At 62.6% G+C, this 25,506-nt stretch overlaps 1 long non-coding RNA gene across 1 annotated transcript; it reads right to left on the bottom strand.

Annotated features, from left to right (window-relative positions):
- Positions 1 to 18,042: 18,042 nt before the first annotated feature.
- On the bottom strand, positions 18,043 to 21,062 carry LOC149123662 (uncharacterized). The gene is made up of 2 exons (XR_016217178.1): positions 20,780 to 21,062; positions 18,043 to 18,996 (listed from the first exon to the last, which is right to left on the bottom strand). It is a non-coding gene; the product is annotated as an uncharacterized LOC149123662 (long non-coding RNA).
- Positions 21,063 to 25,506: the final 4,444 nt, after the last annotated feature.

Genomic DNA, 25,506 nt, shown 5'->3' with positions numbered 1-25,506 from the left:
TGGGCCCTGGCTGTGGCTTCCTCCATGGACCACCCCTGTCTACCCAGAATTCTGCAGAGCTGAGCTCAGGTGAGGGATGTGCACTTAGGCTGAGGCTGGGTTGCCAAGGTATGCGGGAGGCGAACGGAGGGAGAGACGGTGCGAGTGGGCTCAAGTCAGCCCCGTGTGTGCTGGTTCTTAGTGAGTGAAATCATTGTTCACACCTTCTTGCTGCTGACTTAAACATCTGTGGGTGGCACTCAGGAGTCCATGCAAAAGGCTTTCTGGTGCCCCCAGGAGGGAGAGGCCCGGGAGGAGCCACTCGGTGCCTCCCTCGGCCCCTAGGAGCCCCTCCTCCCTGTGGCTCTGGCAGGCAGAGTGAGAGAGGCAGGTGCAGGAATGAGACAGGAGGAGGGGTGAGACAGACAGACAGGTGGAGGAGTGAAACAGACAGGTGGAGCAGTGAGACAGGCAGGCAGAGGAGTGAGACAGGCAGAGGAGTGAGACAGGTGGAGGAGACAGGCAGACAGGCGGAGGAGTGAGACAGGCAGAGGAGAGAGACAGGTGGAGGAGTGAGGCAGGTGGAGGAGTGAGGCAGGTGGAGCAGTGAGACAGGCATGCAGCGGAGTGAGACAGGCAGAGAAGTGAGACAGGCGGACAGGCAGGGGAATGAAACAGACAGGTGGAGGAGTGAGACAGGCAGGCGGAGGAGTAAGACAGGCAGACAGGTGGAGCAGAGACAGGCAGAGGAGTGAGACAGACAGGTGGAGGAGTGAGATAGGCAGGCAGAGGAGTGAGACAGGCAGACAGGCAGAAGAGTGAGACAGGCGGAGGAGTGAGACAGGTGGAGGAGAGAGACAGGTGGAGTGAGACAGGCAGACAGGCGGAGGAGAGAGACAGGCGGAGGAGTGAGACAAGGCGGAGGAGTGAGGCAGGTGGAGGAGTGAGACAGGCAGACAGGTGGAGGAGTGAGACAGGCGGAGGAGAGAGACAGGTGGAAGAGAGAGACAGGCGGAGGAGTGAGACAGGCAGGTGGAGCAGTGAGACAGGCAGGTGGAGCAGTGAGACAGGTGGAGGAGTGAGACAGGTAGAGGAGTGAGGCAGGTGGAGGAGTGAGACAGGCGGAGGAGTGAGGCAGGCGGAGGAGTGAGACAGGCGGAGGAGAGAGACAGGTGGAGGAGTGAGACAGGCGGAGGAGAGAGACAGGTGGAGGAAAGAGACAGGCGGAGGAGTGAGACAGGCAGGTGGAGCAGTGAGACAGGCAGGTGGAGCAGTGAGACAGGCGGAGGAGTGAGACAGGTAGAGGAGTGAGGCAGGTGGAGGAGTGAGACAGGCGGAGGAGAGAGACAGGTGGAGGAGAGAGACAGGTGGAGGAGTGAGACAGGCGGAGGAAGAGACAGGTGGAAGAAAGAGACAGGCGGAGGAGTGAGACAGGCAGGTGGAGCAGTGAGACAGGCAGACAGGTGGAGGAGTGAGACAGGCGGAGGAGAGAGACAGGTGGAAGAGAGAGACAGGCGGAGGAGTGAGACAGGCAGGTGGAGCAGTGAGACAGGCAGAGGAGTGAGACAGGTGGAGGAGAGAGACAGGCGGAGGAGTGAGACAGGTGGAGGAGCGAGATAGGTGGAGGAGAGAGACAGGCAGGCGGGGGAGAGCCCTAAGAGCAGGGGTGCAGGAAGGGCAGTGCAGCCCCCACAGCAGAGTGGACTCGGAGCCAGCTCTGCCACAGCGGTATGCCCGGACAGCCCTTGATCCAGAGCTCCCTGCCATCCTAGGGTGACAGCAGGAATGGCCACCTCGTAACCAAACCTCCACGGCCCTCAGGCTGGGGGAAAGCAAGCCAGGGCTGTGAGGGTCTCGAGAAAACAGGGGATGCCAGCGAGGGGGCCGGAGGGGTGGGGGAAAGCAAGCAGGGCTGTGCTGGTGCCCGCGGCTCCCTCGACCCCGGCCCCGGCTTTATTTATAAAATACATAATTGTGCTGCTTGCACTTTATGTAATTCATTAAAGCAAGGGTGGTGAGCGCTTTCCGATAATTAAAACGCAGACAAGCCCACCCCCGGGTTTGAAGCCATGAATAAAAGTGACACTTCGCCGATTGCACCTCGCTGGGTCACCGTTTAGCCGCGGCCGCGGACACCTCTCAGGTAATTGATTGTGCCTTGCTGGGGAAAAACAAATGCACGATGAGCTGATTTCATTGCTACTTATTACGCGGCGCTTTGGCATGGAAATTGGGACAACAGGTTAACCCACGGCGGCGGAAATAACCACGATTTTTTTTTCCATCTTGAGATTCGAGGGCAGACTCAGCTGACCTTGCCGAGAGCCCACTCCAGCCCGGGGGCCCCTCCCTTCCTCAGGGAGCGCGGGAATCCTTTCTCCACATTCCCGGGAGCTGTCCCAGGCAGAGGTGCTGAAGTCACTTAGGTGCTGGGGCCAGGTCTGCTTTTGGCCTGGAGCCCCCTTTGGGGGTCCTGCTGTGGCTTCCCCAAGGAGGACACCTCACGTCTATGACTTGACTGCCCCCTGCTGCCATTGGATACCCCAGCCCCGCCATCCTGCGGCCCACGTGGTCAGAGGATCAGGCCTTGGTCCTACCTGGGCCGAGACCTGAGAAGGCAGCTGGGGGCTGGGCTGTAGGCAAGGTGCCCGCGCTGCAGCTGCTCCGCCTCCTGCTGCAGCTGGCTGGCAGGTGTCCCGGCTCCGCCTGTCCTCGGCCCTGGCATTGTGAGAGCTGGGACTCAGCCAAGGGCTTCCAGGAAGCGCCACTCAGCCCGCCTCCCGCCTGGATTGAGGACTCCTCTCCTTGGCCTGTCCAGCCCTGCAAGGCCCACAGTGGGGGGAGGGGCCCCGGCCCTTGTTCTTGCAGCCTCAATGCCTGCCCCAGCCAAGAGCACTGCCCTTTGGGCTCCTCCTGCCTGGCGTTCTGGTTCCGGATAATGCCACCAAACGGGGAAGCTGGTAGGTGCCACTGAGGCAGCAGATGGCTGGGAGTCTTCAGGACTGGGGGTCGAGCAGGGGAGCTGGCCACTGAGCAGAGACCAGGGATGGCAGTGAAGCCTTCTTCCCCAGGCCTGAGACCCACACCACTGTGGTGAGGCGGCTGAGACCACTCAGAGCCGCACACTGGTGGGTACTGGCCCAAGCCAGTGGGACCAGGACCTCCAGGCGTGGAGCCTGGTGATCTGGATTCCAAGTCTTTGTGTCCCCCGCCCCATGTCCTGGCTGTGAGTGCTGTACCAAGAAGAGTTTGAGAAGCATTCCTGTGAAGGCAGACAGATGGCGAGGGGTCCCCAGGAGCAGCCACTGGACCTCCCCCCACTGACAGAGCGTCTGGGTCTGGGAGCTCCCTGCACTGTGCTCAACACCCCATCCTCAGCAGAGTTGGGAGGGAACAGGACTGTCCTGTCCCAGACTCATCCATCACACAGAGCTTGCTACGCACAGCGAAAAACAGAGATTGTGCTGTCAGATGAGGGGATGAGTGGAGGTCGATGCAGTGGACGGCAGGGGGCAAGGAATGAGGACCAGGTGGCTGGCCCTGCCTCCGAGCCCCTAGAAGGTGTGCACCGCAGGGAGAGCCTGTGCTCCCGGAGTGGGAGCCACCGGCTCTGCCCCGGCACGAGCATGTGTCCACTGGTGGGTGGGCGACAGCCTCAGCTCCTCTTTGGGTTCCGTGTAAACAGCATTGCTGTGGATGACTGTGCCTGTGTTGGTTTCTCTCGGGTGCGTGGAGCAGAACTGCTGAGTCACTGCTGAGTCACACGGAACCTGCCTTTGACATCTTGGGGAGCAAAGTGGCCACGCGTTTCACCCTCTCACCATCAGTGTGTGAGCCCGGGGTCTCCATCTCTTCGCCCATGGCTGTTCCTGTCTGAGTGTTGATTCTCACTGCCCCTGTGGTTTTTGAGTGCCACGTGTCACGATCAGCTCCATGGAAGCTTTTGTGGAAGGTGAGGGGTAGCTGCATCTCCTCCCCAGTGTGAGAATGTTTAGTTCTTCTCTCTGTGTGCTGATTAGGCTACCCCTGCCCCTGGGTCAGAGGTCGTGGCTCCCTGTCTGTGACCTGTCTGTCTGCCATCTTGCTCCCTGGGCCCCTCTAGGAGTCTTGAGGTTGGATGGTGTCAATGCTCCCTCGTTTTACTTCTTTAGTTTACTGGCTGCTCCGGATCCTTTTCTTCTCCATATGAATACACGTCTCAGCACTCATGAGCAGCGCCTCTGGGTGCCGGCTGGGGTGCACTGGGTCTGGGGACCAAGCTGGGAAGAACCCACAGGATGGCAACATGAATCCCAGCCATAAACGTGGACTGTGTCTTCATTTAAGAGTCCTTTGGTTTCTTTAACAGAGTTTGTAGTTCTCCTTATATAAACGTGTAATATTTTGTTGGGTTGTTTCCTAAGTATTTCATTTTTAAGGGGTAAATAAAGTCAACGGTATTGTGGTTTTAATTTCAAAATTCCACCTGTTCACTGCTAAAAATAGGAAAGCAATTGATGGCGATATCAACCTTGGATGCTGCAAGTTTCTACAATGATTTATTAGTTTCAAGCTTTTTTTTTTTCTTATTCTTTCACACTCTCTGAATAGGTGCTCATGTCACCTGCGGATAAAGACGTAAAGATGGCTGTGTGCCTTCCACTTCCTGGCTGGTCTCATGGCATCTAGGACCCCAGGGCCGGTGCAGAGGTGGTGGTGTTTCCTGGTCTTCCTGGGAATGTTCTGGTCACTCACCTTTAATCAGTATGTGAGCTGTAGGCTTTTTGTAGATTGCTTCTATTAAGTTGAGAAAATTCCCCTGTATTCTGAGTTTACTGAAGATTTTTATCATGAATGGGTGTAGGATTCTTGCTAAGTGCTTTTTCTTCACGCATTGCTATGCTTATGTGATTTTTCTTTTCTTTTTCTTTTTTTTTTTTGTCGGCCGATGCAATGCATCACATTAATTGATTTTTCAAATATTGAACTGGCCTAGCATACCTGGGGTAAATCCCATTTGGTCATGGCGTGTAATCCTTTTTATATATTATTGGATTAGCTTTGCTAACATTTTGTTGGAGATTTTTGCTTCTGTGTTCAGGAGAGATATTCCTCTGTAATTCTCTTTTCTGGTAATGTCTTTAGTTTTGGTACTGAGGTCATCCAAGTCTCATCAAATGTTTGCATTCTTTAAAAGATATTATAGAAAATGGGTGTGACTTCTTCCTCACGTTTGCTAGGAGTCACTGGAGAGCCAGCTGGCTGTGTTTTGAGAGATTGTTAAACATTCATTCAGGAGTCAGCTCGTCTAGGACTCAGATGTGTGGGCTGCTGCAGTTCTCCTCTCCAGGGATGAGACCGCCCCACGAGGCTGTCCCACCACACGGCTGTCCCATGACATGGCAGTCCCACTGCTGGGCACAGGGCTGTCCCATCTCACTGCTGTCCTAACACACAGTTGTCCCATCACACGACTGTCCCACCACTGGGCACGGGGCTGTCCCACCACATGGCTGTCTTACCACACAGTTGTCCCACCACACAACTGTCCCACCAATGGGCACAGGGCTGTCCCAGCCTTCCTCACCATCACGTCGGTACCCTTGGGGTCTGTAGTGATGCTCCGTACTTCATTCTGATGTGAGCAATGTGTGTCCTCTGATTTCTTTCCCTTTAAAATATTTTAAGATTTATTTATTTGAAAGGGAGAGGGAGAGGGGGGGGAGGGAGGGAGAGAGAGAGAGAGAGAGAGAGATCTTCCATCTGCTGATCCCAGGGGCTTCTTCCAGGTTTCCCACACTGGTGAAGGGCTCAAGCACTTGGACCATTGTCTGCTGCTTTCTCAGGCCATTAGCGGGGAGCTGCATCAGAAGTGGAGCAGCTGGGACTTGAATCAGCACCCACATGGGATGCCAGCACTGCAGATGGTGGCTTAACCTGCTGTGCCACAGAGCTGGCCCCATCCTTGGATTTAGAACCCTAGCCCGAGACTCACCAACTTTATTGATCTTCTCAAGGACTTAGCTTTCAGGTTTGTTGATTTCCTAGTTTTAATTTAATTGATTTAAGCTCTAATTTTCATTAATTATTTTCTTCGGCTTTGTATTTAATTTGCTCCTCTTCCCCTGGTTTCCTAAGTTGGAGACTTAGATCCTTGATTCTGATCTCCCTTCTTATCTGAGGTGTGCACTTGGTGCTCTAGATTTCTGTCCATGCAGCACTTAGAAGCACCCCACACACTTTGATAATTTAGTATTTCATTTTGATATTTTGACATTTCATTTTAGTTCATGATATTTTAAAATTTCTCCCCAAGTTGCTTCTTTGACCCAGACACTATTTTAAAGTATGTTGTTTGATCCCCGCCACGTGTGCAGTGGGGGGGTTTCCAGCTAAGTGTCGTCTGTGGATTTGTTTCACTCACTGTGAGCTGAGGGAAGTAGCTGTCCGGCTTCTGCTCCTTGGGATCTGTTAAACAGCGGCTGTGCTCTGTCTGGTGCCTGCCCTGTGCAGCCAAGGTTGACAGTGGTGGTCTGTAGCTGCCACCACCCCCTCCTGTGCTGCCCACAGCCCTTAAGGGAGGCACTGGGGTTCTGCTGGAAGGTGATGGGGAGACACAACGAGGGAGCACAGTGGGATGAGAGGGTGGGCAAAGCCTCTAGGAAAGGCGGGGCACTTCCTGTCCTGACCCGCGGGGCTCTGCAACCAGGTGTGGCGCTCGGCACAGCCTGTTCCAGATCTGCCTCCCAAGGGAGCGCTCAGCTTTCCCTGCTAAACGCGTCTTAGCAGCTGTGGGAGAGGAAGACGCGGGGCTTCCTGCCTGGGAAGTGGATGCTCTCCTGAGAACGCAGGAGGGCACGGTCTTCTTGGATGAGTGCCCTGGTCCTCACGGCGGCTCTGCTTCCCAGCCATGGCACTGTGACATCCGGCGGCTCCTTCCCTCAGGGGAGAGGCGTGTCCTCACCTGGCTGGGTCATTCCTTCCACGTCCATGGGGCAAGCAGGGATCTCAGTGCAGCTGGGACAACCATGCATGTCTCCAGACACTGCCAAGCGACCTCTGGGGGTCCAGGCTCCTGCCAACCAGAGGCGCGGGCAGACTGGGGGGTACTGTTGGCTCATGGAGGTGTTTACACCCTTTCTGCACTCTTGGTCCAGGACCCACAATGCTGTAGTGACTGCTAGTAGGTGGACACAGACTGTGGGGTCAAGCAGTCAATCCACAGGTGCCTGGGTGACGTGCTGGGGGGAGTGCACCCCCGTGGGAGGGCCAGACCAGTGAGCAGCTGTTTCCAAGGTGGGAGACCCACAGCCGTTTAGATAATGCTTTGCTGTGCACCAACTGAAGGCACAAATATGGTGGACAAAGCAATTCTGCAGGCCTCATGCCCACAAGTCCCAGCTCCAGACATCAGGCCAGCGAGACGGGGAGGAGCAGGTGGCCGCTGGTGGAAGACTTCTCTGGAGACCTGCAGGGTGAGCTCCATGCCTCCCCCTCACTGAGAGGAGAGGTGCGAGGGGCCCACACAGCTCTGTCCAGAGGAACACAACGGCCGCCATGCTTGTCACGTCAGCGGCTAGCAAACCACACAATCAAACAAAGGGTTACCTGCACCTGCTCCCAGGGCTCGGTGTGGAGGCAGAGTGTGTGTGTGTGAGCCTCCTGGGGGGGCTGGGACACAGTGGGTGCTGTCACTGTCAACTGGGAGCCCCACACTGTCTGCTCTGGATACTAGTAGTGGGCGCTGCTAGCTGAAGACGGGGATTCAGCTGTAGACTCGCAGACTCTTTTCAGTGCAGCTGGAAAGGGGGGTCTCCTGGGGGGGGCACTGACTGATGCACGTTCAAGATGGTGTGGAGCCTTCCAAACGCACTGGCTCTGGTTCTGCGGCGAGTCCCTTCAGCCGCGGGGCTGACGTGGGGCCAGGCGTCGTGGGGATGCCCGGTGACAGAGGTGACGACTGGTCCCGCGCCTCCCGGGGTCCCAAGCACAGCGAGTCGCATTCCTCCAGCGACGCTTCTTTGAGAGCAGCAGTGCCGGGGGCAGGGGTGCTGGCCCTTCGGTCTCCCAGGAAACCACGGTTGTCTACATTTTAAGACATGCAGCTGACATCCTACTACATTAAACGTTATTTTTTGCATTAAAATGTCAAAATGTAATTGTCCTACAGAAAAATATCCCGAGTCTTGCTGCATTTTCATTCATTCTGGGGGAGCAGGAGTGCAGCTATGGAAGGCAGCCCGTCACTTCCCCAACAAGGACCCCTAGTCTGCAGCCGCCCTGCCCACCACGCGCACCAGGGGCCCGCGCTCACTGGCACCCAGCCCAGAAAAGCTCAGCTCCTGCAAAAGGCTTGGAGCCGATGAGCGTTTAAGATGCTGCGCTATTCTAGTAATTTATTAATGATATCGCATAGCAGGTGTTGGCATCGTTTCTGTCGGGCTACTTTTTTTTCTTTTTGTACAGAGGAGAGCTTGCTTCCTTCCCAAGTTTCTAAGCTAAAAGTAGAAACAGGAGAGGAGGAAATTACCCCCGGGAAGTAGCAATGCTGTCTTATCAAAACAGAGGCTTTTTCCAGAAACAGAAGCACCTTGGGAGAGAGGGGCCTGCTCCTGTCCCCAAGGTCGCCGGAACCAGGGCAGCAAAGCAGTGTATGACTCCCCCCTCCCTGCTGCCAGCACGTGCCCTCTGTGGGAGCTGCCACTGCAGGCGTGGGGACCCTGGGGTAAGACACGGCCACGGCCCCAGGCCTGGGGCTTCCACGTCATCACGGGGCAGCCTCGTCATGTAGTCACACACGGAGCCAGGCAGCGTGGACGGGAAGACCCGGGTGCAGAGAGAACCTGTGGAGGCTTTCTCAGGACCTGGCCCAAGCATGCAGCTGGGGAAGTAAAGGGTGAATGGTGCCTGGGCCCCCATCCAGGCGCTGGGGCGCGAGGGCAAAGGGCTCCCGCCCCAGCACTGGGCAAACACGGCTTCTAGTGACTTCCGACTGCGAGTTGATCAAATCCCGCGATCACCCGTGGGCTCACAGCGTGCCACCGAACAGGAGCCGAATCAGAGGTCTCTCGCTCTGCCCCACGGTGGCATGACTGGAGGAGGGGGCCTGACGTGGCCCCAGAGGCCTGCCCAGCGTCCACGCTGTGTCCACTAGGAAAACCCTGAGAGCGGAGCGAGCTCCGCCGACCGCTGCTGGCGGTGCCGTCGTGAGAGCGGCGAGGCGGTGCGCGTGCCGGCTCCCTGGCCGCCTGCCTGGCCGCCTGAGTGAGGTCAGAGTGAGGCTGTGGGGGATGAGGAGACACAAGGAACAGAGGAGGAGACACACTGAGGGTGAGGATGGAGGCATGGATGGGCGGGTGGCTGGCTGCACGGGTGGGTGAGCGGGCGATTGGTGGATGATGGAAGAGCAGATGCGTGGCTGGGCGGAGGACCAGGTGGGTGCATGTGTGGGGAGACGGGGGGGTGGGCCAGGGAGAGGACCGGAAATCAGGGCAGGCTGACCCAGGGGACACACAGGGCGGCCTCTGCCCAGATGGTGGCTTGACGGCCCTGCCAGGGGCCCGCACACGCTCGCGCGCTCGTCCCCACAGCGCCGTCAGCGCCGAGCGGCTTCCAGTCCAGCCTCGCTCGATGCCGCTGACCAACTACAGGGACGGCGAGCACAGACCACGCTGCTGTTTTTTCTCGGAAAATTCTCCCACGACCTCTACTTCCTTCACTTCTGACGGCAGTCCTGGGGCGGCTGCACTCCCCAGTGGCAGACTACACGTTCTCACATGACCGTCAGCTTACCAGCCTTCTCACAGGCGCCTCACAGGGGCGAGGACCGGGGAGAGAACGCCTGTGGGCGGAGTCTGAAGCAGGAATCCACTTGGGACTGAAGTTCTGCGGGGCGGTGGGTGTGGCGGCGCCTGCGGTTCCGGTTCCTCCCTCTCGACCCAGCCTCCTCTCAGGCATCCAGCCCAGGGCCGGTCCCGCCACCCACACGGGAGCCCCAGAGAGCGGTCTGGGCTCCTGGCTCTCTGGCCCAGGCCTGGCTTTTTCAGGGGGAGTTTGCCAGTGCATGGAAGATTCTCTTTCTTTCAAATAAACATTTAAACATTAAGATTGGGGCCAGCGCTGTGGCACAGCGGGTAAAGCTGCCACCTGCAATGCTGGCATCCCACATGGGTGCAGGTTCGAGTCCCAGCTGCTCCACTTCCAATCCAGCTCCCTGCTGTGGCCTGGGAAAGCAGTAGAAGATGCCCAAGTCCTTGGGCCCCTGCACCCACGTGGGAGACCCGGAAGAAGCTCCTGGCTCCTGGTTTTGGATCAGCGCAGCTCTGGCCATTGTGGCCATTTGGGGAGTGAGCCAGTGAACCAGCGGACGGAAGACCTCTCCCTCTCTCTCTCTCTGCCTCTCCTCTCTCTGTCTAACTCTGACTTCCAAATAAATAAATAAAAATCTTTAAAAAATTTTTCTGAAGATGTCCGAACACACAGTTTCAATGGAATTTGCGTCCTAAGCTGCCTCTGGGGAGGCCTCACCGACCAGGCCTGCAGGGCTCTGGGGAGGAGGGGACTCGGGTCAAGGTCACTGGATGTCGCCCTCCAGCGCCACTGCAGAGCCACAGCAGGGCCCGGTCACTAGAGTGGACGCAGGAGCCTCCTGGGGCCCTAAGTGGCGGCTGTCACACACGTCTGGCCCTTCCCTGGGCTGCTCAGACGGGGTGGCCCGGGGCAGGGCCTCCGTGCCGGGGCGCGGGCCCGGCCGGACAGGGAGCAGACGGACACACGCTCCGGTTACCAGGCAACCGCTGATGTTTCATAACCAGCGCCGCGTCACACGGCATCAATCATCAGTCACAGCCGGGCGGGAGCCCGGGGACGCAGCCTGCACGGGCGGGCGCGGACCTCCAGCCCCGACGCTGCAGCCCCGGCTGGGCCCCGACGTCCGGAGGCCCCTGGCCGGCCACGTCCTCTCCGGGGACCAGCGGTGCTGCTGACCCGGCGCCTCCGCCCGGGGCGGGGCCTGGCCGTGCGTCCGAGCCGAGCTCCGGCAGGGGGACGGGGCACTGGGGGGCCTGCTGGCGGTCCCCGCTCCCGCCGGGCCCGGCTTCTCCGCGGAGCAGCCGCCGCTCCCCCGGCGCCGCCTCGGAACCGCCGGGCTATTTATAGCGCCAGTTAACCCACTTACGGCGGTGCCTGCCCTCGGGGAGGCTATGCCGGCTTCTGATAAATTCTTTCTGGAGAGAAGGTGGGAGCGGGAGGAAACGGAGAGCATTAAGCCGCTCACAGGTACACGCGGCCACGCAGGCACCGAGACGTGGAGCCCCGGAATCCTGCCCACGCTGGTGTGTGAAGGCACTGCGCATGCCCACTGGTGGGAGTGGCGCCGCGCGTGCGCACTGACCTGCGTACTGCCCCGCCCACGCTGGGGGGTGTGTGTGTGTGTGTGTGTGTGAAGGCACTGCGCATGCCCACTGGTGGGAATGGCGCCGCGCGTGCGCACTGACCTACGTACTGCCCCGCCCTTGCAGGTGTGCGAAGGCACAGCGCATGCCCACTGGTGGGAACGGCGTCGCGCGTGCGCACTGACCTACGTACTGCCCCGCCCTTGCAGGTGTGCGAAGGCACAGCGCATGCCCACTGGTGGGAACGGCGTCGCGCGTGCGCACTGACTGGAGCGCTGCCCCGCCCATTTAGGCATGCGAAGGCGGCACGGGCGCGCCGACAGGAGATGGCACTGCGCCTGCGCGCTGGCGTGGGTGACAGCCCGCGTTCATCTCCGGGAGCACAGGCGTGACCGGACGCGTGGCCCCGTTGGGGAAAGCGCAGCGTGTCGGCACAGGGCCTCATGGCGGCCGCCGCAGGGCAGAGAGCGAGCAGCCGGAAGACGCGTGGTGGCGGGCGAGGCTCCCGCGCGGCCGGCGAGACGGACGGGGCCGAGATGCCCGCGTGGACGTTCGCACGGTGTCTCGGTGACGCCTGACCTCGCGGTGGGCGGCACGGGAGGGCCGGGCACGCAGGGAACTCAGAACCGGTCCCTCGGAGCCGCCGAGGACGCGCAGGCTCGGGCGTGGCGGGGCGTGGCCGGTGTCCATTCTCCGCGGTCAGGCCCCCGTGCGTGTGTCAGGACCCGGGCGCGTTGACCCAGGCCCCGGCTCTGCCCTCGATGCCCCTCCCCCCGCCCTGCTCGCGGCGCAGCTCCAGCAGCCACGTGGAGTGACCCCAGGCGCGCTGGCCTCCATGTCCTCCGTGCCTCGTGGGAAACGGCCCGCCCTCCGCGTCTGCAAGCCTGACCCCCCGGTCCTGAGTCCTGGCCCGGGCAGTGGCTGCCCCTCCTCAGGGTCCCCCCGCCTGCTGTCTGACATCTCTGGGTCCCACGGGCTGTCTCCCCTCCCTGCCTTTCTCCCCCGCTCTCGGGTGGGCCCCGCGTGGTCATCTCAGCCAGGCGGAAGCTGGCCTCCCGCTAGGCAATGCAGCGCCGCCAGCCCGCTGCGACCCTGCCCCGTGGCCTGGGCCTCTCCCTGCGAGCCTCTGCGTGGGGCCCGGGGCCAGGGTTGCTGGTAAGGTCTGGGAGAAACGCAAGGGTTGCATGGTGAGGGCGGCAAACAGGCAGGCGGGAGAGGGCTGGGGAGGTGTGCCGTGGGACAGGGGCGCTGGCCCGAGCATGTCCCCAGCAGGGTCTCCGTGGTGTCTGGAGCGCGGGCGCAGTCACGCAGTGTGGGGGCTGGGGGTGTGAGCGCCTAGGTCCTCCTGTGCCCTTGGTGTGTAAGTCGTGGCGCCTGGACGCGGCCTGCTGCTTCCTCCTCCCGGCTGCCGGCCGCGGGCAAGGTGGCCGACGTCCCCGGCTGCCGGAGGCTCACGAGGGTCTCGGGACCCCGGAGTTTCAGTGCCCAAACTGGGAACACCCAGGAGCAGCAGTGATGAGCTGGTTGCTCACGGCCGTGCGGGTGTCCCGGGGCAGCCACAGGGAATCCTCACAGACGGCAGAGCCTCTCTCCAGGGTCTGGAGCCACAACGAGGCGTGGGCAGAGCCGGGATCCCTGCAGGCTGAGGGGCGGGGCCTCCCTGCCCCCCCCCCCCCCAGCGCCCAGAGTCTGCCAGCTGCCTGGCTCATGGCCATGTCACTGCAGCGCCCCTCAGTCCTCCTGGGTCTCCTCCCCGAGTCGCCTTTGTCTCACACGGGCACCTTCAGTCCTTGGATTCCAGCCCACGGGGGTCACGCGGGGTGAGGCTCTCAGATGTCCCTGACGTGAGTGCGTCTGCACAGACGCTGTTTTCCAGTGAGCTGCCTTCCCAGGTTGTGGGGGTTGGGAGGAGGGCACAGGTCCAGGGGCGGCACACCCAAGGCATGGGTCACTGCAGGTCATGTCCATCCTGCAGCCCCCCCTTACCTCGTGCAGGGTCATGTCCATCCTGCAGCCCCCCCTTACCTCGTGCAGGGTCGTGTCCATCCTGCAGGCCCTGGTGCAGGGTCGTGTCCATCCTGCAGGCCCTGGTGCAGGGTCGTGTCCATCCTGCAGGCCCTGGTGCAGGGTCATGTCCATCCTGCAGGCCCTGGTGCAGGGTCGTGTCCATCCTGCAGGCCCTGGTGCAGGGTCGTGTCCATCCTGCAGGCCCTGGTGCAGGGTTGTGTCCATTCTGCAGGCCCCCTTGCTTGCCTCATGCCTCCCCATTCATGAACGTGTCTTAGAAAAATACCTGGGAAAGCAGGAGACGCAGACACACAGGTGCCTGTCCACACCTGCCGCACCCCCCTTGACAGCACACAGAACGGACAGGCTGGCGGGAGGGTGCAGGGTAGGGGTCTGGGGCGACCCCTCAGCCCCCTCACCTCGGAGCCCCTCCAAGCCTTCTGTGATATTATCGCGCGGACACAGAAGTGCTTGACAAGTTTAAGATGATTCCAGCAACGCCGCATGCAGGGTTTTATGCCCAGCGAAAGTCACATTGGAAAGTTTGCCTCTGACGACTGGGGAAGCAAAGCCGAGATCGATACACAAAGCCGCTGGCAGGGAGAGATGACCTCCCGCCGACGGTCAATACGACGCGATTAAGATAATAAAGCACGCAGCCCGAGGAGCCCCAGGTCACCCAGCCCAGCCCTTCATTGAGCGCGGAGGAAATGGAGTCCCTGAGAAGTGGCTTGGCCAAGGTCACCCTGCACTCGCCGATGCAGCCCTGAAAGTGGGGGTGGCCCCGGAGCCCCCGCCGGCTCCCTTCTAGCCTGGGCCTCGGTGTCCGCTCCACGCCTAACGCACCTGGGGCTCCTGGAGACCAGGGCGGCTGCACTTTTCTTGCTGCGAGGTCGGCGGCTCCACAGTTGGCGGCTGTGAGCTGCGTCGGGCACAGCCCGGATGGACAGCAGAGGAGCCCAGTCCTGCACAGGACGGGAGTGAGGACCGGGGCTGCAGAACTGCTCTGCGAAAGCCGGCCTGCAGCGCGCGGCCATCTGCGGTTGCGCTGGTGTCTCCTCGCCCCGGGCACACGCGTTTGAGGGTCATTTTGGTGCCCTGGAACTCTGGCTCATCGGCGTCGACGTGGTGCGGCCACGCTGCTCTGAGAGCCGGGTGTGTCCTCTGTGAGATGCACCTGCCTTGAATCCGCGTCCGTCCCCTCAGCTTCCAAACCACCCATGCTTCCCTTTGATACGTGGTCTGGTGGCATCGATCGGGGCAGAGAGCAGAAGCTGAGGCCATGTTGGAAGCTGATAGCGACGCCCATCGTGTTCCTGTGAAACGAAGGTGGGTGGGCAAAGTCAGGCAGACAGAGAGGGGTCAGGCCGGTGCTGGGAAGGGGCTCTTCAGCCCCGCGCTAGAACGCCCTGGCATGAATACCAGGCGCCCGTTGGAATTCCCAGGGCCGCTGGAAACACCAGACACTGCCGGCTCCGCCTCCTGGGAGCTGTCGGCTCTTTCCCCACTGGATGACACTGTTTGATCAGATTTATTGCGGTGACAACCAACAGAGGCTCACAGGAACCCGCAGCACAGAGATCCGTGGTCTTGCATCTCCCTCCTGGGCCTCTTGGCGGGGCGGGGGGTCTTCATCGCATGGAACCCCCCCGCAAGGCCCGCTAGCTCCCCAGCAGGGCAGGTACTTCCAGAAAGGAGGGGCTGGGGGCAGGGAGGCGGCTTCGGGGCAGTGCGCCCCTCGCCGGTGCCTGCAGGGGCCAAGCGTGGACCGTGGGTGCTGCTGGAGCCCCACGTGGAGCTTCTGCCCCCTGTCCTGCCGGCGTCCACCCAGCATGGCCACATCTGACCTTTGGGGTGGGGCGGGGGCACACTGGTTTTCTTTTGAACAACCTTCAGGTGATTAATATGGAGAATGTGCAGGGCCAGTGAGGAGCAAATGGTGTGGAAAAACAGGCAACCAAGCAAAACCAAGGCGAGGCCCAAGGAGCAGGGGCAGTCCTGCTGGGCTGTCGTCAGAGGGCGAAGGAGCCTGCAGGTGCTGGAGCGGCCCCAGGAGGGAGGGGTCTCCTGGACAGCACAGCCCCAGCCACACACTGTGCATTCTGAACCTCGGGCCGACGCTGGGTGCGTCCACGAGTCTCTGTTCCTTGGGGGCCGCGGGTGTGGCTCCGCAGGGAAGTGTCCAGTGGGCATCTGTACCAGAGCAGAGGGGCAGAGCAGGTCCCAAGGTCTGCCCTCCCTGGGTGACCAAGGTCAAAGCGACGCTCCCAGACCACCGGGGCATCTGTCGTCAGCAGCAGACACAGGCAAGAGGCCAGAGCAGGCCTGGCACGGGCGGCAGAAGCAAACCCCGAGCCCGGGCAGGGGTCCCTGGCACTTTGTGGCCAGAGCGCAGCTGCTGCTTGCGTGTCTGCACGCCCGTCACCCTCACCTGCGCACGCCACAGGGGCACTCCTGGGCCCTGCTGCACCCAGATGAGGTCGTCTGCACCGGAGAGAGAGGAAACGCCACCAGCGCTGCACCCAGCCCTGGGCACACCCGCGAGCAGCCCCTGAGATGCCAGGGCACGGGTGGGGAGCCGTCCCGGAGCCACAGCGCCCCCTGGAAGCCTCCCCCACTGCATGAGGGTCTCACAGGGCCCTGGGGGCTGACTGACGTCTTCCGGGGCCTGCGCTTGCAGATCGAGCCCTGCCACAGCTTCTGCCACACACTGACAGGTGTTCACCTCTCACGTGCACCCGTGTGTGACGTGGAAGGGACAGGGAGCCCCGAGTGCTGGGAGACCTTGGGCTGGAACCCAGTGGTGTGCAAATGTGCCCAGCAGGAAGGCTGGGCGGGGCAGCTGTGGGCCCTCACCGTGCATCCAGAGTGGCTGGCGGGCCCGGGGCAGGTCCGGCGCGTGGAAGACAGGGAGCTGAGATGTGTCATTTATTTTGAAGCTATTCATGTATTTTGTGGCAACATTAGTATAGGAAAAATAGATCAAAAGCAAAGCTGGAAAAGAAAACCAATGGTTGTTTCACACTGAGAGAAGGCAGAATCTGTATTTTAGGAAAGTGAAAATTTTACATAGCACTTTGTAAAAGATCCAAACACACAGAACAGCTGTAAAAATCACTTGGAAAAACAAGTGTAAGTGAAACTGTAGTCAAAATCCTTGACTTACTCAAATCAATGACAGTTTTTTTTACGAAGTTTAAACAGCCCATCGCACGCCCAGGTGCGTGTCACCATGGAAGTAAACGACGGTGAGGCTGCATGGGCAACTCGGTCCCAGGTGTGACTGAATGCGTATGTGAGCACACAGCAGGACTCGCACACGCTGCCCCTGGTGACTTTCCAGCATCAGTGAGGCTCACGGAAGGGGATCCCCGCCCCCCCAAAAAGAGTCAAGAAATCACCCAAACACAAACTACTCATTCCAAGTCCAACGATAAAATAAACCAGGCTTTTGGTCATACAACCTCACATCAACAGGCAAACCAGCTCAGCCAGGCTGCCGGTAGGGGAAACACTCCACTGACTTCAAATACCAGGTCAGGAAGACGCACCGGTGCTGTTGTTGCTGTCTGCACACAGATAACAGGGCCCTCTGTGCATTTGTCCCTAGTGGGGCATGGCTGTGGCCAGAGGTACACCGTGAGGTGCACGCACAGCCTTAAGATGAAAACAGTCAGGCCTCCCTTAACCAGGGACTTGGGACAACCGTGGAGAATCCTGAAGGACAGGAGGGAGTAGCAAGAAGAAATGAGTGAATTGCAAAAGACCAGAGTCTACCCATACTTGTGCTGTGTACCTCAAAATCGAAATTTGAAAACTCTTAGAAACTCTAACCAGAAAGTGGAGTGAAGTTTTTGTAGAGAAGGGTCAAATTTGTGCCTTGAAACGATGTACAGTTGTACACACGCACTACTAAATTGGGCAAAGAAAACTTTGGACAAAGAGACTTTTGCAGAAACTGTCAGATGGACTCCAGGGAAGAAGCCCCGGGACCTCCCAGTGCCGTCCTCCCGGGGACGGACACGAGAGCTGAAGGAAGAGGGATGCTTGGTGCTTGGAGTCGTGAGAGAGGTGGGGAAATGCTGTGTCACTGTCACTGCTGTCCACAGGACGACTGCTGCAGCCCGGGGCCTGTCCACGGTGCCTGCTGGATGAGTGCATGAACAAATGGATTTCAGGAGGCCCGTGCCCAGCCTGGGGCCTGTCCACCGGTGCCTGCTGGATGAGTGCATGAACAAATGGATTTCAGGAGGCCCGTGCCCAGCCTGGGGCCTGTCCACGGTGCCTGCTGGATGAGTGCATGAACAAATGGATTTCAGGAGGCCCGTGCCCAGCTCGGGGCCTGTCCACGGTGCCTGCTGGATGAGTGCATGAACAAATGGATTTCAGGAGGCCCGTGCCCAGCCTGGGGCCTGTCCACGGTGCCTGCTGGACGAGTGGAGGAATGAATTGTGGCTGGAAAGGAGACAAGCACTGGGGAGATCTCCACTGGGTTGGACTGAGGGCAGCAGCCGAAGCTCAGGTTAGGGGACCCCTGCCCCTCACTTCTCTTTCGTGGATCAGACATCCCCTCCCCACCCCCGCCGGATCTGCTGTCTGGTCCAGCCCCGTGGGGGCTCCTCCGTGGGCGTGGGCTGAACCACGGAGGCCGAGTCTGGGTGATGAATGAGTGCAGCCTCCCTCGTTTGTCTTTGCTGCGTGTTTTTATTTCGCGATAAAGGGAATTTGTCCAACTCAGGACTGAAGAGGGAGCGGCCGGCCGAGTCCCTTCCACCTGCTCTCAGGCCTTCGCAGCTCAATTAGCGGGCGTCCTCGTGTGGAGCGGGGCCGGGAGCTGCGTGATTGAGGAGGCGCTGGAGGAGTTCAGTGTGGCAGAGGCGAGGGCTGGCTGCGGCATGCCGGCTTTCCTGCCCAGTGGGTCTGACGGCCTCTGGAGCTTCCAGCAGGCTCTGCAGGGTCCTGTGTGAGCCAGGGGCTGCTGGCCCCTCCTGGCGCCCCAAACACGACCGTCAGTCCTTGCTGGCACACTCAGCTCCTGGCCCCGCACGCAGAGTCCCGGCCGTGCTGGGGGTTTGACTTAATGTGGGAGAGCTTCTAGGGGCTTCTAGGGGAGCCACTCTGCAGGCTCCACCGGGAACACCCAGAAGGCTGTCCAGCCACATGGACAGGGTTCAGGACTGAGCCGGTGAAACTGCGGGTGCCTGGCCCGAGGACAGCGGGGGGTCACTGAGTCTCGGGGAGGTGGGGCCGGGTGCATGCCCCACGCCCTAAAGCTTGCTCTCTGCTGCGCTTGTGAATGGTCAAGTGTGAAGGTGACCTCTCACACCGCAGGTAGTGACCGCCCACAGGAGCTGCGGATAACAGCTCCCCCATCTGTTTCACAGCGCGTGTCGCCTCGCCCACACCAGAGCCCCTCCCGAGGCCTCCTCCCTGTGGGACCCCCCCGCCCCCCACAGTGTCACAGAAGCCCTGGCTCAGGTGTGCACCTGTGTGGGATTCCACGCACACCTCAGCACCCACAGCAGTGTCCCTGCCGGAGCTCGGTCCTCTCCGAGACCCTCCTGGCACCCAGGCTGTGTCAGGCACGGCAGTCAGCAGCTCGCGTTCAGACGCTCTCCAGTCTAGACACTCATTAACCCTGTGAATTGGGGCAAATCTCTTAATTTCGCCAAGCTGTGATTTCATCACCTCCAAAACAGTGAATGGAATTCCTGCCTCCTGGTGTCAGCGGTAAGTGGGGCAGCGGCTTCCACAGCACCGGGAGGAGGCAGCGGCACGCGCGGCGGCTCCACAGAGGACAGCGACGGCTCACTGTCCCACAGCCCCCTCCCGCCCTGCTGGCCACGGCTCACTGTCCCACAGCCCCCTCCCACCCTGCTGGTGACGGCTCACTGTCCCACAGCCCCCTCCCGCCCTGCTGGCGATGGCTCACTGTCCCACAGCCCCCTCCCGCCCTGCTGGTGACGGCTCACTGTCCCACAGCCCCCTCCCGCCCGGCTGGTGACGGCTCACTGTCCCACAGCCCCCTCCCGCCCTGCTGGCGACGGCTCACTGTCCCACAGCCCCCTCCCGCCCTGCTGGCGACGGCTCACTGTCCCACAGCCCCCTCCCGCCCTGCTGGCGACGGCTCACTGTCCCACAGCCCCCTCCCGCCCTGCTGGTGACGGCTCACTGCCCCACAGCCCCCTCCCGCCCTGCTGGTGACGGCTCACTGTCCCACAGCCCCCTCCCGCCCTGCTGGTGACGGCTCACTGTCCCACAGCCCCCTCCCGCCTGGCTGGCGATGGCTCACTGTCCCACAGCCCCCTCCCGCCTGGCTGGTGATGGCTCACTGTCCCACAGCCCCCTCCCGCCCTGCTGGCCACGGCTCACTGTCCCACAGCCCCCTCCCGCCCTGCTGGTGACGGCTCACTGCCCCACAGCCCCCTCCCGCCCTGCTGGCGACGGCTCACTGTCCCACAGCCCCCTCCCGCCCTGCTGGTGACGGCTCACTGTCCCACAGCCCCCTCCCGCCCTGCTGGCGATGGCTCACTGTCCCACAGCCCCCTCCCGCCTGGCTGGTGATGGCTCACTGTCCCACAGCCCCCTCCCGCCCTGCTGGCCACGGCTCACTGTCCCACAGCCCCCTCCCGCCCTGCTGGTGACGGCTCACTGTCCCACAGCCCCCTCCCGCCCTGCTGGTGACAGCTCACTGTTCCACAGCCCCCTCCCGCCCTGCTGGTGACGGCTCACTGTCCCACAGCCCCCTCCCGCCCTGCTGGCCACGGCTCACTGTCCCACAGCCCCCTCCCGCCCTGCTGGCGACGGCTCACTGTCCCACAGCCCCCTCCCGCCCTGCTGGCGACGGCTCACTGTCCCACAGCCCCCTCCCGCCCTGCTGGCGACGGCTCACTGTCCCACAGCCCCCTCCCGCCCTGCTGGTGACGGCTCACTGCCCCACAGCCCCCTCCCGCCCTGCTGGCGACGGCTCACTGTCCCACAGCCCCCTCCCGCCCTGCTGGTGACGGCTCACTGTCCCACAGCCCCCTCCCGCCCTGCTGGCCACGGCTCACTGTCCCACAGCCCCCTCCCGCCCTGCTGGCCACGGCTCACTGTCCCACAGCCCCCTCCCGCCCTGCTGGCGACGGCTCACTGCCCCACAGCCCCCTCCCGCCCTGCTGGTGACCGCTCACTGTCCCACAGCCCCCTCCCACCCTGCTGGTGACGGCTCACTGTCCCACAGCCCCCTCCCGCCCGGCTGGTGAGGGCTCACTGTCCCACAGCCCCCTCCCGCCCGGCTGGCCACGGCTCACTGTCCCACAGCCCCCTCCCACCCTGCTGGTGATGGCTCACTGTCCCACAGCCCCCTCCCACCCTGCTGGCAGGGTCTCAGCAGGAGTCGCCTGCCCAGCCCTCAGGTCCCAGCCCCGCCCCCCCCCCACCTGCTGTAGCTCTGTGAGGATGGGTGGCTGGGCCTCCTGTCCTGACCCTGCCCCTCCCGTGCTGCTCGTCCTGACCGTGAGGCTGGACCTGTGCTGGGCAGGCTTACTCCCCTGCAGGCAGGACCCTCCACGCTCCCCGTCCCTTTGCCCCCGGAGGTCGGAGGTTACCATGTTCCCTCCCTCCACCCCAGGTGCTGAGCCCTTGAACGCTGCAGTCACCAAGCCTGGCCCCTTCCGACAGCACCCAGCAGAGGCTCTGCCCTCCCCTGGCTCACTCCTGCCTGGGACGGGGCCAACGACCAGGAGGACGCGCTCACCACGGCCCGGCCCCAGACTCAGAACAAAACTGATTGGAGTGTGGAGGGGGCAGGGCATGGCCTGAGACTCAGGGGGCACTGTGGGCAGCCGCGGGGAGGGAGGAGGCAGCCCCCACCCCTCAGGTGAGCAAGGAAACCAGTTCCCAGGGGTGCCCACAGCCATAGCAGGTGTTGGTGGGGGCGGGGCTGGACTCCTGCTGAGACCCTGATGGTGGGGGAGGGAGGGGGCTTTGGGACAGTGAGCCTCAGAAGGACGCTGTGGGCAGCCGCGGGGAGGGAGGAGGCAGCCCCCCACCCTCCAGTACCTCCGCCTCGCTCCCTGTCAGGTCGATGTGCCCCCGGCCGAGTTCAGCATCTCACTGTGGCCAGCAGCAGTGTGCGGGCACCTCTGGGGTCTGGTTTCTGTGCTCCTCGGCTGGGGAATGCCCGTCTCCCCTTCACCTGTCTTCCCTCTGCAGGGGCGGGGCTGGGGGGCCACAGCGCCCCGCCCCCGCCTTCCTCCTGCCAGATCTATTTCTGGGCTCTCGCCTGCATTTCCTCGCGTTCAGTGAGCGCAGCTGTCCCGGATCCACGTCCGCTGCTGGGAGCCGGGAGCTCTGATCCGCTCCTGCTCCTCGCCTGGGTGTGGGGGTGTGGCCAGCTGTCACTCACCAGAGTGCAAAGCCTGCTCCTCTGGGCCTGGAAGCCTGCGGCCCTGGGGGAGTCACCACGGGGCCCTTGCCTGTCCCTTGTGCTCTGTATCCAGCGCAGGTGCGACCCCTGCCGATGGGCTCAGAGCTGGGCTCAGCTGGGCAGAGGCATGGGCTTGGGCGCAGGGTCTCTAGATGCACGTGGCCCCTGAGGCCCCCTTGGTGCAGCCCCGGCGGCTCTGACCACGCCCTCCCGGGGCTGGGGCATCGGCGGAGTGGGTGCTCACGGTGGCCCAAGGGGAGCCGAGACCCTGTCCTGGAAGAGACAGAGGCTCTTGGTGCTGGTGGGGGTGGGGGTGGGGAAGTCCTCCCTGCGGATGGCCCCATGGCCGCAGTGGGAGCTTGGGCTGCAGCGGCTGCAAGCCTGAGTCACCTTCGGCCTGGGAGAAGGGGCCTTGGAAAGAGCATTTTGCCTGCGTGTCCCAGGGACTGGAGATCGGAGAAGCTGGCCCGGCGTTGTCCACTGGGAGATGAACAGGAGGCTGGCCCTCCCTGTGGGGGGACTGTGGCACCCTGCAACTCAGGGCAGGGCCTCCCGGGAAGACCACCTGACTCCCACGGGCCGGGCAGACCTGAGGGCCCCTGCTGGGCTCTGCTTGTCCCCTCCGGTGAGTGTGGTGTTGACACGGCGCAGAGCACAGGCGGGGGCCCAGACCAAACGCGGGAGGAGCCGGGGTGTGACCCGCCTGCAGCCCGGTGTCCAGGACCCGGGCCGCTCCTCTGCTTTCCCCTGGGTGTGGCGCCTCAGGCTTCAGTTGACGGGGCCGGTGGGAGACGCAGCCCCAGTCCGGCAGTTTGCCTTCATTCTCCACCCTTTGAGGCAAAAGCAAAGCAGCACACCCGGGTTTGGGAGACCCGGCCTCCCCGCGGGCCTCGGGCCAGGTGCTGTGCCTCCTACGTCTGCTCGGGACTTCCCAGCACCCGTCCCCGTGTGCGCATCCCCCGGGAGGCGGTGTCTGCCCGTCCCGGAGCCCTGCCTGGCCAGGAGCACCTGCCGCTCAGCGTCGCCTTGGATCCACAGTGCGGGTGAGGAGGTGGCTTTCCTGCCAGGGCTGGAAGCCATGACTGAAAAGGATCGATCCTGGTGTCAATGCCCAAGACTGACAGGGAAGCTTTGCTGTCTTCAAGTCAGAGCTTCCCAGATTCCTCTCTGCTCCCTGGGCGGTCAGTGACACACGGCGCCAGCCCGGGGGTCCCACCCTGTGGCTTCATTCTGCCTGGCGGTCCCCTCTCCAGACGAAGGCACATCAGGGCTTCAGGGTGCGGGTCCTGGGGACTCCGTTCAGCCCAGAGCAGGCAGAAAGCCGTGGCCTGGGGGAGGAGCCATCCGGGCCTTCGGGGTGGCGAGGCGCCCCCGCCCGAGCCCAGGTCCTGCCCCTCCTCTCTGTTCATCCACCAGGAGGACCCTGCCTCCCCGGAGCCAGGTCTGCCCGTGCCACGTGAGGAACGTGTTGGGAGCCACAGCATGGGACGGGCCTTTTGAGGACGTGACCGAAGTCATCTGGCCTGGCCGAGCTCCCCAGGCCGCCTCTTGCGTGGTTACCACCAGGAGCACGGGGACCGGGAGCCACGGGCTGCCCTGACCGCAGCACCGCCCCAGGCCGGCAGCCCCCTCGGCCGCTCTCTGGCCTCCGTGTCGGGACTGGAGAGAGCGGCGTCGGTGCCGGGGTGTTTCTCCTCCTCTCTCCTGGTTGTTCAGGCCTGCGTGTGTGGCTGGGGTCCCCAGGGGCCTCCGAGCGAGCAGGCACTGACAGCACCATGTGTGGGGAGCAGGCAGCGACCTGGCTCAGTGCCCAACTCCACCGAGGACGTGGCAGACAGCGCCCCGAGACGTAGCTCTCCCTGGGGACGGAGGCCGAGGCGCGGGCAGGACGCTGTGTCCTGAAGCCAGCAGCAGCCCGGGCGCACGCGGCAGGGACTCGCGAGTCCAGCTCGTGTCTGTGCTCAGAGCGAATCTGAGCGCGGCTCACGGCTCTGATCTTGCTGCTTGGTGCCAGGAACAAACGCTGACCCGAGCGACTCCTGTTTCTAAGAGATCCCCGGGGGCCCAGCGCCAGGGCTCTCCCTGCTCCAAGACGCTTCGCTTTAATCTGCTCCGTTCCACCCAGACAAGGGGAAGCAGCCTGCTCCGAGCTGACTCCGGGGGGCGGCAGGGAGCCACGCGCACTGTGCACAGGCACCTTGGCCAGGTCTGTGCGGCGTCGCCGTAGCTGGCGTGGGGCTGGGGCCCGTCTCTGCCCCCGGTGCAGGTGCCGTGTTCCTGAGGGTCCAGCAGGACAGTCCACAGCTCCCGCTCACCTGAACCAACCACGTGTGCTGAGAGAGGGCCCCGGCATGTCCCGTGCTCCCCAGGGCCCCCCACAGTGTACCCCCAAATCACAGGCAGGGCAGTGTCCCTGAAAGCAGGGCCATAAAGCGAGGAGGGGAAGCCGAGGGAGAAGTGCAGGAGGGGGAACCCACGCAGGGAGGGGGAGATGGAGGAGGGTGGCCCCAGCCCTGGACTGCAGCCTCCGGCTCATGCCCGGCCCCTCCCGTCCCTGCCTTCCCTGTCCCTTCTGCAGCACGGGCCAGCGCCTCTGGTCTGATGGACACTGTTCTGCCCTGGCGTCCCTTGCGTGCCTGCCAGGTCTGTCCATCTGTCTGCCTCCCACAGCCTGCCCCCCGCCCCCGCCATGTACCCCACAGTGGGGGCGTGAGCCACCACCAGGCACAAGCTGACACCCTCTGCCCCTGGTGGTCCTCGGCCCTCACGGCCGTCAGCTCTGCTGCGACCCTCAGGGCCCTCCCAAGGCCGCCCCCTCCCTGCAGGACCTGCCCCAGCTCCTGGGTGTGGGAATCGGATGTGAGCTCTGAGGACTTGCACCAAGGGGTTCCAGGGCCACAGAGGCCACCCTCGGCCCGGCTTACTTGGATCTCAGCTGACAGCCTGGTCTGACACACAGCAGGGATCGCCCACAAACCAGCCAGCTGGGCACACTGGGGTTGGGGGGCTGAGGCCCCTGGTGGTGCAGTGGCCAGGGACGCAGCCTCTGAGCCTCCCTGACCCGCGTGCTCAGGGCAGTCAGCGCCTCTCCCGCCTTCGAGTCCTCACCCGGCAGCATCCTGCCCACAGCCCCGGCTCCGGGCCTCTGTGTCTTGGTGGTTGCACGGCCTCGGACCAAGGCAGCGCCTGTGCCAGGGATCCTGTGCTGCCCGCCGCCGGGGGCTCCTCCCGCAGGGCCAGCGGATGCCCCATCTCCCCGGGAGTCTCCTCCCCACCTGCCCACCCAGGGCACAGGGATGCCCCGTCTCCCCGGGAGTCTCCTCCCCACCTGCCCACCCAGGGCACAGGGATGCCCCGTCTCCCTAGGGGTCTCCTCCCCACCTGCCCACGCAGGGACCACGGATGCCCCTGTCTCCCCGGGAGTCTCCTCCCCACCCGCCCACCCAGGGTCAGGGATGCCTCCTTCTCCCCGGGAGTCTCCTCCCCACCTGCCCACCCAGGGCACAGGGATGCCCCGTCTCCCCGGGAGTCTCCTCCCCACCTGCCCACCCAGGGCACAGGGATGCCCCCGTCTCCCTAGGGGTCTCCTCCCCACCTGCCCACGCAGGGACCACGGATGCCCCTGTCTCCCCGGGAGTCTCCTCCCCACCCGCCCACCCAGGGTCAGGGATGCCCCCGTCTCCCCGGGAGTCTCCTCCCCACCTGCCCACCAGGGCACAGGGATGCCCCCGTCTCCCC

Source organism: Oryctolagus cuniculus, chromosome 11, assembly GCF_051225735.1.
Source record: "Oryctolagus cuniculus isolate XC-2025 breed Fujian yellow rabbit chromosome 11, ASM5122573v1, whole genome shotgun sequence".
NCBI classification, from domain to species: domain Eukaryota; kingdom Metazoa; phylum Chordata; class Mammalia; order Lagomorpha; family Leporidae; genus Oryctolagus; species Oryctolagus cuniculus.
This window is presented reverse-complemented; position numbering and strand designations above follow the sequence as displayed.